Raw genomic sequence first — 5,000 nt, 5'->3', positions numbered from 1 at the left:
GCGAGCGAGTGAATGAGCGAGCGTGTGAATGAGTGAGTGTGTGAGTGTGTGAGTGTGTGAGTGTGTTTGTTAGCGAGTGAGCGAGTGAGCGAGTGAGCGAGTGAGCGAGTGAGCGATGTGAGCGAGTGAGCGAGTGAGCGAGTGAGTGAGTGACTGTGTGAGAGTGTGTGTGTGTGTGTGTGTGTGCGAGTGTGCGAGTGTGTGTGTGAGTGAGTGAGTGAGTGAGTGAGTGAGTGAGTGAGTGAGTGAGTATGTGAGCGAGCGAGCGAGTGAGTGAGTGAGCGAGTGAGCGAGTGAGCGAGTGAGTGAGTGAGTGTGTGAGTGAGTGTGTGAGTGTGTGTGTGTGTGCGAGTGTGCGAGTGTGTGTGTGAGTGAGTGAGTGAGTGAGTGAGTGAGTGAGTGAGTGAGTGAGTATGTGAGCGAGCGAGCGAGTGAGTGAGTGAGCGAGTGAGCGAGTGAGCGAGTGAGTGAGTGAGTGTGTGAGTGAGTGTGTGAGTGTGTGTGTGTGTGCGAGTGTGCGAGTGTGTGCGAGTGAGTGAGTGAGTGAGTGAGTGAGTGAGTGAGTGAGTGAGTGAGTGAGTATGTGAGCGAGCGAGTGAGTGAGCGAGCGAGTGAATGAGCGAGCGAGTGAATGAGTGAGTGTGTGAATGAGTGAGTGTGTGAGTGTGTGAGTGTGTGAGTGTGTGAGTGTGTGAGTGTGTTTGTTAGCGAGTGAGCGAGTGAGCGAGTGAGCGAGTGAGCGAGTGACTGTGAGTGTGTGAGTGTGTGAGTGTGTGAGTGTGCGTGTGTGCGTGTGTGCGAGTGTGCGAGTGTGTGTGAGTGAGTGAGTGAGTGAGTAAGTGAGTGAGTGAGTATGTGAGCGAGCGAGTGAGTGAGCGAGTGAATGAGCGAGCGAGTGAATGAGTGAGTGTGTGAGTGTGTGAGTGTGTGAGTGTGTGAGTGTGTGAGTGTGTGAGTGTGTGAGTGTGTGAATGAGTGAGTGTGTGAATGAGTGAGTGTGTGTGTGTGTGTGTGAGCGAGTGAGCGAGCGAGTGAGTGAGTGTGTGAGTGGATGGAGAAGGAATGGAGGAGTTAGGAGGAGACGCAGTACGACCGGATCGCTCCCTTCTTCAGTGAGTGAGTGAGTGAGTGAGTGAGTGAGTGTGTGAGTGAGTGTGTGAGTGAGTGTGTGAGTGAGTGTGTGAGTGAGTGTGTGAGTGAGTGTGTGAGTGAGTGTGTGAGTGTGTGAGTGAGTGTGTGAGTGAGTGTGTGAGTGAGTGTGTGAGTGAGTGTGTGAGTGAGTGTGTGAGTGAGTGTGTGAGTGAGTGTGTGAGTGAGTGTGTGAGTGAGTGTGTGAGTGAGTGTGTGAGTGAGTGAGTGAGTGAGTGAGTGAGTGAGTGAGTGAGTGAGTGTGTGAGTGAGTGTGTGTGTGTGTGTGTGTGCGAGTGTGTGTGAGTGAGTGAGTGAGTGAGTGAGTGAGTGAGTGAGTATGTGAGCGAGCGAGTGAGTGAGTGAGTGAGTGAGTGAGTGAGTGAGTGAGTGAGTGAGTGAGTGAGTGAGTGTGTGAGTGAGTGTGTGTGTGTGTGTGTGTGCGAGTGTGTGCGAGTGAGTGAGTGAGTGAGTGAGTGAGCGAGCGAGCGAGTGAGTGAGTGAGTGAGTGAGTGAGTGAGTGAGTGAGTGAGTGAGTGAGTGAGTGAGTGAGTGAGTGAGTGAGTATGTGAGCGAGCGAGTGAGTGAGCGAGCGAGTGAATGAGCGAGCGAGTGAATGAGTGAGTGTGTGAATGAGTGAGTGTGTGAGTGTGTGAGTGTGTGAGTGTGTGAGTGTGTGAGTGTGTGAGTGTGTGAGTGTGTTTGTTAGCGAGTGAGCGAGTGAGCGAGTGAGCGAGTGAGCGAGTGAGTGAGTGACTGTGTGAGTGAGTGTGTGAGTGTGAGTGAGTGTGTGAGTGTGTGTGTGTGTGCGAGTGTGCGAGTGTGTGCGAGTGTGTGCGAGTGAGTGAGTGAGTGAGTGAGTGAGTGAGTGAGTGAGTGAGTGAGTGAGTGAGTGAGTGAGTGAGTATGTGAGCGAGCGAACGAATGAGTGAGCGTGTGAGTGTGTGAGCGTGTGAGTGTGTGAGTGTGTGAGTGTGTGAGTGTGTTTGTTAGCGAGTGAGCGAGTGAGCGAGTGAGCGAGTGAGCGAGTGAGCGAGTGAGTGAGTGACTGTGTGAGTGTGTGAGTGTGTGAGTGTGCGTGTGTGCGAGTGTGCGAGTGTGTGTGAGTGAGTGAGTGAGTGAGTGAGTGAGTATGTGAGCGAGCGAGTGAGTGAGCGAGCGAGTGAATGAGCGAGCGAGTGAATGAGCGAGCGTGTGAATGAGTGAGTGTGTGAGTGTGTGAGTGTGTGAGTGTGTTTGTTAGTGAGTGAGCGAGTGAGCGAGTGAGCGAGTGAGTGAGTGAGTGAGTGAGTGAGTGAGTGAGCGAGTGAGCGAGTGAGCGAGTGAGCGAGTGAGTGAGTGAGTGAGTGACTGTGTGAGAGTGTGTGTGTGTGTGTGTGTGTGCGAGTGTGCGAGTGTGTGTGAGTGAGTGAGTGAGTGAGTGAGTGAGTGAGTGAGTGAGTGAGTGAGTGAGTGAGTGAGTGAGTGAGTGAGTGAGTGAGTGAGTGAGTGAGTATGTGAGCGAGCGAGCGAGTGAGTGAGTGAGCGAGTGAGCGAGTGAGCGAGTGAGTGAGTGACTGTGTGAGTGAGTGTGTGAGTGTGTGAGTGAGTGTGTGAGTGTGTGTGTGTGTGCGAGTGTGCGAGTGTGTGCGAGTGAGTGAGTGAGTGAGTGAGTGAGTGAGTGAGTGAGTGAGTGAGTGAGTGAGTGAGTGAGTGAGTGAGTGAGTGAGTGAGTGAGTATGTGAGCGAGCGAGTGAGTGAATGAGCGAGCGAGTGAATGAGTGAGTGTGTGAATGAGTGAGTGTGTGAGTGTGTGAGTGTGTGAGTGTGTGAGTGTGTGAGTGTGTGAGTGTGTGAGTGTGTTTGTTAGCGAGTGAGCGAGTGAGCGAGTGAGCGAGTGACTGTGAGTGTGTGAGTGTGTGAGTGTGTGAGTGTGCGTGTGTGCGTGTGTGCGAGTGTGCGAGTGTGTGTGAGTGAGTGAGTGAGTGAGTGAGTGAGTGAGTAAGTGAGTGAGTGAGTATGTGAGCGAGCGAGTGAGTGAGCGAGTGAATGAGCGAGCGAGTGAATGAGTGAGTGTGTGAGTGTGTGAGTGTGTGAGTGTGTGAGTGTGTGAGTGTGTGAGTGTGTGAGTGTGTGAATGAGTGAGTGTGTGAATGAGTGAGTGTGTGTGTGTGTGTGTGAGCGAGTGAGCGAGCGAGTGAGTGAGTGTGTGAGTGGATGGAGAAGGAATGGAGGAGTTAGGAGGAGACGCAGTACGACCGGATCGCTCCCTTCTTCAGTGAGTGAGTGAGTGAGTGAGTGAGTGAGTGAGTGAGTGAGTGAGTGAGTGAGTGAGTGAGTGAGTGTGTGAGTGAGTGTGTGTGTGTGTGTGTGTGCGAGTGTGTGTGAGTGAGTGAGTGAGTGAGTGAGTGAGTGAGTGAGTGAGTATGTGAGCGAGCGAGTGAGTGAGCGAGCGAGTGAATGAGCGAGCGAGTGAATGAGTGAGCGTGTGAATGAGTGAGTGTGTGAGTGTGTGAGTGTGTGAGTGTGTGAGTGTGTGAGTGTGTGAGTGTGTGAGTGTGTGAGTGTGTGAATGAGTGAGTGTGTGAATGAGTGAGTGTGTGAATGAGTGAGTGTGTGAATGAGTGAGTGTGTGAATGAGTGTGTGTGTGTGTGTGTGTGTGTGTGAGTGAGCGAGCGAGTGAGTGAGTGTGTGAGTGGATGGAGAAGGAATGGAGGAGTTAGGAGGAGACGCAGTACGACCGGATCGCTCCCTTCTTCAGTGAGTGAGTGAGTGAGTGAGTGAGTGAGTGTGTGAGTGAGTGTGTGAGTGAGTGTGTGAGTGAGTGTGTGAGTGAGTGTGTGAGTGTGTGAGTGAGTGTGTGAGTGTGTGAGTGAGTGTGTGAGTGAGTGTGTGAGTGAGTGTGTGAGTGAGTGTGTGAGTGAGTGTGTGAGTGAGTGTGTGAGTGAGTGTGTGAGTGAGTGTGTGAGTGAGTGTGTGAGTGAGTGAGTGTGTGAGTGAGTGTGTGAGTGTGTGAGTGTGTGAGTGTGTGAGTGTGTGAGTGTGTGAGTGTGTGAGTGAGTGAGTGAGTGAGTGTGTGAGTGAGTGTGTGAGTGAGTGTGTGAGTGAGTGTGTGAGTGAGTGTGTGAGTGAGTGTGTGAGTGAGTGTGTGAGTGAGTGAGTGTGTGAGTGTGTGAGTGTGTGAGTGAGTGTGTGAGTGAGTGAGTGAGTGAGTGAGTGAGTGTGTGAGTGAGTGAGTGTGTGAGTGAGTGAGTGTGTGAGTGTGTGAGTGAGTGAGTGAGTGAGTGAGTGAGTGAGTGAGTGAGTGTGTGAGTGAGTGAGTGTGTGAGTGTGTGAGTGAGTGAGTGAGTGAGTGAGTGAGTGAGTGAGTGTGTGAGTGTGTGAGTGAGTGTGTGAGTGAGTGAGTGTGTGAGTGAGTGAGTGTGTGAGTGAGTGTGTGAGTGAGTGAGTGTGTGAGTGAGTGAGTGTGTGAGTGGATGGAGAAGGAATGGAGGAGTTAGGAGGAGACGCAGTACGACCGGATCGCTCCCTTCTTCAGTGAGTGAGTGAGTGAGTGAGTGAGTGTGTGAGTGAGTGAGTGTGTGAGTGAGTGAGTGTGTGAGTGAGTGAGTGTGTGAGTGAGTGAGTGTGTGAGTGAGTGAGTGTGTGAGTGAGTGAGTGTGTGAGTGAGTGAGTGTGTGAGTGAGTGAGTGTGTGAGTGAGTGTGTGAGAGTGTGTGAGTGAGTGAGCTAGCGAGTGAGTTGTGTGAGTGAGTACGCCGAGTGAGTGACTGTGTGTGAGTTAATGAGTGTGTTGCATTAATCGTGCAGCTCCTTCTGAAACTTTACAGTAGATGCTGGTCCTCTTATAAGCTTGACAAACTGTGAACGGATTATATACAGAAAGAGACTAG

General features: G+C 51.9%; 1 protein-coding gene across 6 annotated transcripts in view; it reads left to right on the top strand.

The window, feature by feature from the left end:
* Positions 1–5,000, top strand: part of aff1 (AF4/FMR2 family, member 1) — a 35,308-nt gene that overhangs the window by 5,664 nt on the left and 24,644 nt on the right. The gene's annotated exons all lie outside the window — the stretch shown is intronic.

Source organism: Squalius cephalus, assembly GCF_949319135.1.
Source record: "Squalius cephalus genome assembly, chromosome: 17".
Classification (NCBI taxonomy): domain Eukaryota; kingdom Metazoa; phylum Chordata; class Actinopteri; order Cypriniformes; family Leuciscidae; genus Squalius; species Squalius cephalus.
The sequence above is the reverse complement of the archived record's forward strand: the minus strand, read 5'-3'. Positions and strand labels throughout refer to the sequence as shown.